At 65.3% G+C, this 11,174-nt stretch overlaps 1 protein-coding gene across 1 annotated transcript in view; it reads right to left on the reverse strand.

Annotated features, from left to right (window-relative positions):
• KCNJ12 (potassium inwardly rectifying channel subfamily J member 12) overlaps positions 1 to 10,344 on the reverse strand; it is a 31,093-nt gene extending 20,749 nt beyond the window's left edge. The window contains exon 1 of the mRNA XM_037810146.1: positions 10,063 to 10,344. The gene's annotated coding sequence lies outside the window, so the exon portion shown is untranslated. The remainder of the gene's footprint in view (positions 1 to 10,062) is intronic.
• Positions 10,345 to 11,174: the final 830 nt, after the last annotated feature.

An 11,174-nucleotide genomic window follows, 5' to 3' on the forward strand; every position in this document is an offset into this window, starting at 1 on the left:
GTAAGAATGAGGCAGATGGAACCAGCCAAGGCCACTGGTGGGCGGAGGACACCAGGTAGCTCACATCAGCCAGCTGTGTGGCCCTGGACCAATCCCTCTGCTGTCTGGGCCTCAGTTTCCCCACCTGAAAATTAGAGGGTTGGACTGGCCGGTCTCTGAGAACCTTCCCTCATGGTCCTAACTCCTGGCACAGTCCTGGCACAGTCACAGTGTAAATGGGGTAGATTTAGCCCCATGTCTCAGAGCAGGGAAGGGAGGCTCAGAGAGGCGGAGCTGCTGGCCTTGAGTCACACACAAGTAGGAGGAGCTCAGCCCCCATTTAAATCCAGCTCATCCTGGCCCAGCTCCTGCGATCCTAAGCCAGAGATGTTTCCCACACAAGGTATCTCCCAGAGCCTCGGCTCGGGCACCCCCCATGCCCCTCAAAGCTGAAGATCCCAGCAGGGTTTGCAGAATTCTCCCTCCCGGCCGGTTAGTGGAGTTCCCGACCGAGGCTCAGGCACCCTCCTCCCCCGCGGCTGCCTCTCCAGCCCCAACCCCCGCTGGGCCAGGGTGTTTTGAGAATTAAATGAGATAATGTTCAGGGAAGCACTGAGCCTAGAGCCTGGCTCCAGCCGATGCTGGGTAAACAGTCATTTTCATTATTATCCTTGGGTGCCAAGTCTCCGCGGAACGTCGCGCCACTTCCTGAGAAACAGAGGGACCCAGTAACTCCGCGGGCTGCTGAGTTTACTGGCAATTCATCAGCAAAATGCTAAAGCCCCCAAAACATCTGGACTGCCGCTGAGTTATCCAGTACCCGAGCACCCCACTCCAGGGCTCCGAGCAGCTGAAGGCTCGAGGCAGCTGGGCCTGAGCCTCGGCTTTTGGGCAGCTGCTCATTCTGGCTCCCCAGTGGGGTTGGACGTGAAACCCACCAGGTCATGGCGGGGCCTCCTGCAGCTCCTACCAGACCCCAAAGGGGCCGGCCAATGGGGAAGGATGGTGGTCAGGAAAGCAACCTGCAGGAGCCAGAAAAGGAACCACCAAAAGGCGTTTTGATGTGAAAAGGCGCTCCACCTCGAAAACAAGACAAAGGCAAACCGAAGTGGTGGAAATCAAGGCCCTGCCCTTTGCCGTCGGGACTGTCCAGGCCTGAAAGTCGGGGGCAGCCGGACAAGGCCAGGTCACACCAGGCTGGGGACAGGGGCAGGTGAGGCGAAGGCCGAGGGCACAGTGGCAATAGCTCTCAACATCCCAGAAGTGCAACATTGACCCAGCAGGGCCATTTCCAGAGACTCGTGTCTGGACGGGCCAGGCAGGGGACCCATGTATCCGGTTGTTAGAGCAGTGGGACGCGCAGTGACAGATGAGGGTCAGAAGGAAACCTCGAGTACATCGGAGGAGACAGGCAGCTCGATGACGACGCAACCCCGTGCGGGAAACACGAGTCCCAGTGGGAGAACGCCTTGCTGGCCGACGCAGTACCGGGCTGGGGCCGGCTCATGCCCCTACAGAAGACTTGCCCAGTCTCATTCGGCGTCCCCGGGCAGGAGCCTGTTTGTCATTTGGGCCTTTGGAGGCTGAGGGTTAAGGGGTGGCCCCGTGGAAGCAGGTGGGCTCCGTGTGGCTCGGGGCTTTACAAAAAGAGGAAACCCAGCTGCAGCCAGAAGCAGCCGGAAGAGAGGAGAGAGTGGTGCCCGCTGCCCTGGCTGCAGCACCCCACAGCCCTGCCCTCGGCTTGACTCTGTGATCCTCACCTTCGAACCTGAGGCACCAGTGCCTGCTGTTTAAGCCACCCCACGGCACTGTGTTTTCACAGCCGCTCCGGCAGGCGAAGGCAAATGACAACGCCGACGGTAACAGGTGGCGCCCACGGCACCTCCCAGGCCCAGGGCTGGGAGTCCCACGCGGACGAGGAGATGAAAGCACACAGCAGCCGGTAAACCACCAGGGACAGCGCTGGTCAGCATCCGAGCCCCCGCGCGACACCCAGAAGCATGTCTCCAAGACACGTTGCTGAGTTAAAAAGCAAAAGATGCAGACAGAGCGGGATATCCACCATGACAGTTTGCGATTTGGAAACGGATGCTGGTTGCACAGGTGCCTGCAGGATGTAGCATTTAAGCTGCCACCCGAAACCTGGCGCAAATGGGAGAGGAAAAGGCTGAGAGGACGCGGGGTGTGCAGAGGCTGGGGGGCTGGTGAGACGCCGGCCTGTGTGAGGCCAGGGGAGCACATCGAGCGGGGGACACTGCAGTCAGGGGTCAGCTGGCACGGCCGGCGTGGGGCTTTATTCCAAGATTCAGTCCTGGAAGCCATCAGGTGGCCGGTCTGAAGTCGTGGGACAGCAGCCCGGGCAACGGGGACACTGACATTTGGAAAGAAAAGCTTAAAGCTACTGAGAGGGGGACACTACCCTAGACCACCCAGGGGGACGCTAAGTGCGACCTGATGAGAGGGAGGCGAGGGGGCTCCGACACCCACAGGGGAGACGGCGACGTGAAGACAGAGCAGAGAGCCTCAGGGGCGCTGGGACCGGGGTAACGCCCGCAGCGGGGTGAGGCCAGGCCCGGGCTCTCCCCCAGGCCCCCGGAGGGGCAGCCCGGCCCGCAGCCGATTTCAGCCCGTGGATGCTGACCTCCACCCTCCGGCCTCCAGCACCGCAGGAGACCCTATCCTGCTGTTTTCAGCCGCCCGGGGGTGGCGCTTGGTTACACGGCCACGGAAACCAGTACAGGGTCCTCTGCGCCCCACTCCTCCTGCCCGGTCCCTTCCCGGCCCCCAGGACTCCTGCATGGTGCACCACAGTGCACGCCCCGGACACTGTTGGTTCTGCAGATTCACGGCACCTGCTGGCTCCAGTTGCCCCCAGGCCCCAGCCCCAGCTCCCAGGGTTCCACCTCCCCGTCCAGTGACCCCCGTCTCCTCCTGGGGTGGGTAAGCTGAGGGCTCCGGGCCCACCTGGCCGCAGCCGGTGTGGAGGCCACCAGGAGGGCAGCCTGGCCAGCACAGGCCTGTCTGCTCAGCTGGCCTGGAGCTGCCGAGCCAAGGCAGCAGGACGGCCAGGGAGCCACTGAGGCTGGGGCTGGCGGAGGAGAGGACAGGGTTGCCGGGGTCTCCTCTGGACGTAGCCCCCGGGGAGGGCCTGGTCACTCCACAGGACTTGTGCACCCCCTCCCCGCCTTCCGAGGGCATCCCAGGGAGGGACCTGGCGGCCCCGGCCGGGCAGGTGCTGCCGACAGCTTGGGGCCCAGCAGGCCAAGGAGACGCCAGGCAGAGCCTCCGGCCCCACCCGCCACAGGGACGGGGGGCAGGGGAGGAGGCTGCCCCCTGCCCGCCCCAGACTGCAGAGCTGCAGCCGAGGATGCAATGGAAAAACAATGCCCAGACGGGGCAGCAGTGCCAGTGCCCATTTCACAAACAGGGAAACTGAGGCTTGTGTTGACTGGGAGCTGGGACAGCCCGGGCGGGGTGGGGGTCCGGGTCCCCTTTTATCAGACGATGAAGCTGACACCCTGAGAGAGAATGAGGCCGGGCGATTCCCCTGCAGGGGGCCCAGCACGGAGCCCGGGAGCAGCAGAGGGGCCTGGGGGAGGCCCAAGCCCCTCTCCCGGGCCAGCCTGCAGAGGCTGTGACTCAGGGGCGAGGATGTGCCAGTCCTACAACACCAAACTCCGCGTCTGTACTCAAATCACGTGACTCAAAGAATCCACTACTCGTAACATTCTGTGGCTCTGTGGGTTCAAAGCTCCATGACTAAGATTCTACGATCCTGAGAGTCTGTGAGTCAGCCCCACGCTCACCCAGGGCCGACCAGCTCAGGGGTCCGACGGGGTCCGACAGGGACCCACAGCATCCGAGCAGCACAGGCAGAACGAGACCATTAAAAAAATGCAAAATAAACACAACCATGTTTATACACCGCAATTCACAAGTCTGTATGAGCGCTGAGAAAATCCAGAAGTTTCTGTCGGGACAGTACCTCAAGAGCACAAAGGCTTGGACCCGTGTGCCAGGGTTTCAGAAGGAGAAAGGCACTTTCACCTTTCTACCCCGACTGTCTCAGTGCTTCACGCTGTGACTGAAATCTATGATTACTTAGGGTTTGCGCACTTGTTTATTTTTATCTTCCCCACGAGGGCAGGGGCCTGAGCTCGGCCGCGTCCCCAGCGCCTGGCAGAGGGCAAAGCACACGGTATCTGCTGAGAGCATAAATGACGCTGAAACCCTGACATCCTTGGGGCCTGTCAACTCGAGACCTCCAGGATTCTCCGACTGGGGGGCGAGAGCCGGCAGGGAAACAGCTGCCCCGGTCTGCTCCCAAGGGTGGCAGGAAAGGGGGGGCTGGGAGCTGCACCCCAAGGTCCGGGCCTCAGCTCCAGGACCCGGGCAGGAGGCCGTGTCCCCTTAGTTCTCGATGTCCAGGGTGTCCGTGCCCTGCTCCCACCAGCCCCCCAGGAAGCACCACTCTGGGCACCCCCACACTGCCCAGGGTCCCAGCAGGCCCCCCTCCCCAGCCTCTGGCCTCCTTGGGCCACGGCAGACCCCTGTTCTCCTCTGGGTCTCTCGGGGCTCCGGGCCTGTGGAGGGGCCAAATGGCCCAGCTCCCCTCAGCCCTCCCGGCACCCCAGGGCCCCCCACGGCCCCCACAGGCCTGGCCTTGGCCTGGAACCAGGAGCCCAGGCAGAGGGGTCAGGGCAGGGGCGGGCGCGGCCGGCTACCACCCAGAACGCCAGCTGCTGGCAGCGATTTATTTTTGCTTTAAGTGCCAGAGAATTGCAGGCTGCCGTCGCCAGCTCGGGGGGTTCAGGCTGCAGCTGGAGGGACTGGGGGGTGGGGCCCGGCGGGGGGAGGGCCGCCTGCAGCCCGGTCCCCACAGCTCCTCCCCGACCTCCGCTGACCTCTGCCTTTCTGTCCCCCGTTCTGCAGGGACACACGGCCAGCTCAGCCTCCCGACTCCCCGGCCGCACTCTGCCAGTCTGCAACGGAGATGCTGGAGGCACAGGGCCCACCGTGCCTCCGAAACGCCGTGGGCCCCACAGCCGGCGCCTCCTGCTCAGCTGCAGGTGCTCCTTCCCACGGGGCTGGGGTCCCGGCCTCCCTCCCTGGGGAGTGGGACGGGGCCCTGGCTCTCGCGCCCTCTGGGGAGCTGCCTGCTGCCTGCAGCAGGGCCCCCCGTCCCGTCTCTCCAGGGGTGCCGGGAGCAAGGGCCGGGCGAGACGGAGGGGCCTGGCCAGCCAGAAAGGCTCGGGGTTCTTTGGACAAGTGGGAAGTGGCTAAAGTGGATAATGGTGCTCACTGGTTGGTTTCCCAATCCCGGGCACACGCTGGAAAAGAGGGAGAAAGAGCAAAACTTTGCGCCGACCAGAAGGGGATGAGAGAGACGCCAACACCAGGGCCAATGGGCGTCCCGGAGACGCTGCCTGCTGCCCTCCAGCTGGTGCTCCAGGACCCTCCTACTGGAAGGAGACGAAAAGCTTCCCAGGCGGAAGGGCCGGGGAGGGCTGGGCTGAGCGACCCACCCCCTGGTGTCCAGGTGCCTCAATCTAAAATGGGAAGGGCGCCGCACCTCGGGGGTTAGGGTGGACCATCCTGAGTGGGCCGAAGGCACAGCAACGTGGGGGTCACAGAGAAGAGGAGCCACCCAGGGGAGCACTCACCCCCACAGAGGCAGGCCAAGGCTCAGGACGAGGGTCCGAACCCCAGCTTTGCCCCCCACGGGCGCCGAGGTACTGGGACGGTGGGGTCACCTCTCCCTGAGGCTCAGCTGTCCCAGCCCCCAGGTCCTCACCCGACGTGTCTGCAACCCCCACTGTCCACCAGCCATGGCTGGGGGCCCTGGGGACATGGCTGTGAAGGGGCTAGACCCAGAGCCCCAGGAGTTTACATTCCAGCGGGGAGAGGAGCAACAAACAAGAGAAGCAAACAAAGCGCATCCTAGCAGATGGCGCCAAGTTCTGCAGGAGAAAACTGAAGCAGGACGAGGGGACGAGGCAGGGGCAGGGGCAGGGGTGGGGATGCAGTGATTCCGGGGAGTCAGGGAAAGCCTCCTGGAGGAGGAGACCTTCTGGCAAGACCTGTGGGGGCGATAGGAAGGGGGTGCACATGCAGAAGTCCCGGGGTGGGAGCCGCCGGCTGTCGGAGGCTCGGCAAGGAGGGCCGGCGTGGGGGGAGAGGATGGTGGGAGTGAGGCGAGCAGGCCCCTGAGGGCTCTGGCTCCTCCCGAGTGAGGCAGGCGCAGTGGGAAGTTCTCCGAAGGACTAAACTGCCGGAGCGTGTCCAGTGCCGAGAGGGCTTCAGGCTCGAGGGCCGGCGGGCAGCCCGCCTCGGCATCCACCCTGCGAATGGCATGTTGGGTCATGGGTCCCTCTCCAAGCCCAAGTCCTTCAGAGCCAGCAGGGGTCCGGTCGGGGCGGGGTGGAGTGGGGGTCTGGGGGTCCTGGGCAGAGTGCGGGACGCTGCTCTCCAGCCTGGGGGCAGCTTTAACCGCACGGCCAGGGCAGACCTGTGCCCTGGAGCAGCTCGGGTAGGGGCTCCCATTCCGATCTGACCGTGCAAATGGAACCGTGACCAGCGCTGCAGGGCCAAAGGCTAATTACGGGGGTTCAGCCAGGGGTCCCCAAAGTCTCTGCAGCCTCGCGCATCCTGGCAGGAAAATCCGGACCGTGGAGCATGGCAGGGGAGGGGTCGAAGGAGGTTAGAGGCACACTCGGAAGCTGGGAGGCCGCCAGCAAGTTGCCGCCACTGTCAGGCCTCGGTTTCCCCATACGTCCACAGAGAAGGTTGTACTGGAATGATGGATCCCCAGGGCTCGGCTTCACGCCCGCAGAACCCCCCATGTCTACTTTCCCACCCTGGGTGCTCCCAGGCTCCCCCGTGGGGGCTTCGGTCCCACTTCACAGACGACAGAGCCCAGGAGTCAAGGGGCCGCCTCCCGGTCACAGCGCCGGCCTCTCCCGCGGGCTGCCTGTCTCCCCGCTTAGCGACTCCCACCCCTGAGCACCTCTGTGTGCAGACGCTGCGGCCAGAAGCCGAGCACAGGGTTTCCTTCCCCGAGCTGCTCAGCTGAGAGGTCAGTGGGGGCCCCGGTGGCAGGGGAAAGCAGCACAGCCATCAGCTCCCCAAACATCTACTGAGCACCTACGTGTGCCAGGCTTTCCGAGGCCCTGGGCTGCAGCAACCTGGGAAGTGGTGATGGCCAGCGTGGGGCAGCCTGGGGGGCCGCAGGGGAGCAGGGCTGGAGCGCTCAGAGCCAATCCAGCCTGCCAACACACAGAGGGGGAAGAGGCCAAAGGAAGACCCCAAGGGCCTGGGTTCCAGTCCACCCCCACCCCCCGCCACCGGGGCCTCCGGGTCTCCAGTCCCCTGTCTGCACAATGGAGCTAATGCCACGCTCTGCACTGTCAGGCCATTAGGAAATTATATCAGCCGGCAGCGTCGGGCCCTCCGCCAGCACCCAGAGAGGGCTCCAGTCCGGGCTTTCCAGGCCCCCAGAACTTGGAAAAAACCCCAGTCCCAGCCCCCACCTCCCAGGCTGCTCCAAAGCCTCCCGGCCCAGTTTCAGTCCCAGCTTTCTTTCATCTGCAGCCTTTCCCCGCTGCCATCTCCCTGCCCTGCTGCCCATCCCCTGGGCACATCCGACCCCGTGGGGCCAAGCCCCCAGCCACCACACCCTCCGCGTGGCCCACCCCACCCACCTGCTGCCTCCTGCCCAGCCCCATCTCCTCTGAACCGGCGGTGGCTCCAGGGGCAGCCCCCAGGGACGGGGCAGGAGTGTCCACGTGTCACTCACTGTGAATCCCTGGACAGAGACCAGCCACAGGCTCCAGCTGCACCCGTCAGAGCTGGGCGTGGGGGTCCACCAGAGCTGGGGGGGTCAGGGGGTGGGCACACAGCCCTTAGGCTGCCTCCCACCTGGGGAGCCTGGCGAGGGCCACGGGCAAGGGGTGATGATGCAGCCACTTCTGCCCCGACGTGTGCCAAGGCCTCCGTGCGCCGTGCTCAGGGCTGCCAGCATGGCCGTAGGTCCCCGGAGGCCTGGACTACTGGGTGCTGCTGACGCCACTGTTGCCACTACTCCCATCACCACTGCCGTTGTCACTTCAGGCCACAGGGCCACCAACTGTCACCGTGCCCTACTATGGGCAGACTTATGGGGTCCCCCATGGCCTGGGATAGGAAGCCCAGCAGGGGCAGCCCCCAGGCCTGGGGAGAGCCGGGCAGAGGCTTCTGTTCACACCCAACTCGCTGTGTGGCCTTGAGCAAGGCCCTGCCCTCTCTGGGCCCCTCTCCCTTCACAGGCTCATACTTGGGCTGAGGAGGGAGCTCTGCTTGGCCCTCACCCAGGGAGGGGGGACAAGGGGGTGGTTGGGGACTTGGCGTTCCTGCCTGCCAGGTCTGCACCAATGTCCAGCATTTATGGAGTGCCTACTGCATACACACAGCACCGGGTCAGTGTAAAAAGTGGGGCTTTCCCTGTTGTCCAGAGCATCACAGCTACACTTCAGCTCCCACGTGTGCTTAAGCAAGCTCCTCCCCTCACACCCTCCCCTCTCTTGGGGGCCTTGGCCCCACCTGACTCCAGCCCTCCGGGGGCGGCGTCCTGGAGCTGCCAGGCCAGGCCCCCAGTCAGACGGACGGAGGGGACGGGAGGAAGAATAACCGAGGGTGAATTTGCTGAGGAATCTCCTTGAGGGTCCCCGCACCACTTGGGGCGCTCCTCGTAGGACAGAGGAGGTGCTGCTCCTCAAACACCCCTCCCTACCCCTCTCCGGCCACGTGGCGGCAGTCCAGGGCACACGCCACAGCTGAGGGTCTGCGAGCCACCAGCCCAGTGCAAGGGGAGGCTGGGGTCCCGGCCGGCACCTGAGAGTGGCGGGGAGGGGGTCTTGGGATCTGGGGGTCTGGAGGAGGCAGCTGCGGGTTTCAGCGGCGTGTGGGAGATGGAGCCTGAGACCCCGGGTCGGGGACGCAGGGGTGGGGGGCAGGAGGTCCCCGGCGCTTTATACCAGGGCGCGGGGCTGGGCGCAGGGGAACAAGGAAGAAACTAGAAATGGCCACAGGCCATGCTCCGGGATGGGTACGCCCCGGGGGGAAATGGGGGGCAGGGTTGCCCTAAGTCCAGGGAAGTCCAGGCTGTGGGGAGACAGAAGAACCTCCCAGAACCAAAGACACATTCCACCCCCAACCAAGAAAGAGACTTTTCTGTGACACCCATTCAGAATGCAGGTTTTTAAACACACTTGTGACATGTGAGCACTCCATCAGAACAGCCGGTACAGACACCCGCTCAGGACCTCAGCCTCCCATCTGAAGCCCCCAAGGAGCTACCCACCCAGTTGCCACTTGAAAGTTGTCCCCCCAGGACGCACAGAGCCCACCCACATGCAGTGGTGAGCCGGGGCCCGGAAACCCGGGGGGCTTCTCAGCAGAGGGGCTATGCCATCTGCTCCGCGGTTTAGGCCGACTTCTGAACGCAATGAAAAGAGCCGCTGGAGTCGTCGGCTCGCTGGCTGGCAGAGCACACCATTTCCAGAATATTTGTACTCCATTAGAGCGCAGGAGGTGGCCAAAGAGAAATGACTGCAAACACCCGCAAGTCTCGGGCCCGGTGGCATTTTCGGGGGTGGCTCGGATGCCCCGCGCCCCTCTTCGCAACCCCAATCTGATCCTGGGGTCTCCGGGAAGGTCACGCGTAGGACCGCTCCCGCGCGCAAAGTGCCTCCCCACGCTCCCTCCCGAGCCCCCTTCTGCCACCAGGGCGGAGGGGGACCGGGGGCTCCTCAAAGTTTCCCGAAGCGCCCCCCCACCCCACCAAGGGAAGAAGGTTAGCGGGGAGCAAAGTTCCCTGGCGGCGGTAGCCGGAGACATGGCAGGGGAAGAAAAGCTCGCCGTCAGCATTTCCTCGGATGGCTCACCAAGGGAGGAACAAGAAAAGAACACAAGAGGCAGAGAAAACCCTCCCGCACCACCTTCCCCGTTGCCGCCGCACCACCTCGCATTCGCTCGTGGCCGGGGTGGGGGCCTCGGGGCACGGGACCAGCTCCCCGGGGTCCGAGCGCCCCGCGGCCGCGCACTCACCTCGGTCGGCGCCTCGGGCGCGGCGCGCTCCGCGTCTTCAGAGCTCCGGGCGGCCGCGCCTGGCCCCGGCCGCCGCCGCGCTGTCCGCATCGCCACCGCCGCAGGGCAGCCCCCGGGAGCGCTCCATACCCAGGGGCGCGAGGGTCCGGGGAGGCGGTCCCCGGGCCCAGCCGCGGGTCGGGGGCGCGCGCCTGGACGGCGCCCCCGGCCGCGGGTCGCTCGCTCGGCCGGCGCGGCTGGCGTGCGTCCCTCCCGGCGGCTGGGAGCGCGGCCGGCCCACCCCCTCCCCCGCCCGGCTGTTTGCTGATCCCCGGCCCGGCCCGGCCGCTCCCCACGCCCCGCGCCTCCTGCGGGCTCGGGCCGCTCCTGTGCCCCCGCCCCCGGCCCTCGATCCCCGGGAGGAGGAGGCGGCGGAGGCCGCAGCGGCGAGGCCGGGGAAGGCGGGGAGCGAGGAATGGAGGGCGAGGAGGCGGCGGGAGGCAGAGGCTCGGCGCGCACCCAGCTCCGCGCCCTGCTGCCGCCGAGCCCGGCTCGGCAACTCCTCTAACTCTCCGCCGAGAGCACGCCCGCCCCGCGCCGCCGCTGCCCCCGCCCACCGCGGCCCCGGCCCGCCGCGCACACCCCTCGCCCCAGCTCCGGGCCAGCGCCCGCTCCCCCCTACACCGCCAGTCACTTGCGCACTGGGGCACGCACTCACACACACACACACACAGAGGCACGTCCTCCCGGGGACACGCGCGCGCACACAGGTGCATGGCGAGCACACACCCGGGCAGAGGAAGCTTGCACACACGCGTGCACGCAGCCAGGCGCATAAGCTCAGGAGTCCGCTTCCAGGCCCGCAAAATACATGCCCCTACATACATGACGGTCACAGGGAACCAGGTGCACCCCCACAAACGTCCGCATGCAGGTAGTAGCTGCACATGTGCACGCATGCACAGAGACCCAGGCTCATGCATTCCCATGCTCGCACACTCTTGCACACCAGGCGCACAAACTCACATCCATACATCACTTTTCCCCTTCAAGTGCATCTCTCTTCTCCCATCTCCAGCTCCGTTTGGCTTCCCCCACCTCCTGCTGCTTTCTCCCTCCCTCTGCTGCCCCTC

The sequence above is a fragment of the Choloepus didactylus genome, chromosome 18 (genome assembly GCF_015220235.1).
Source record: "Choloepus didactylus isolate mChoDid1 chromosome 18, mChoDid1.pri, whole genome shotgun sequence".
NCBI lineage: Eukaryota > Metazoa > Chordata > Mammalia > Pilosa > Megalonychidae > Choloepus > Choloepus didactylus.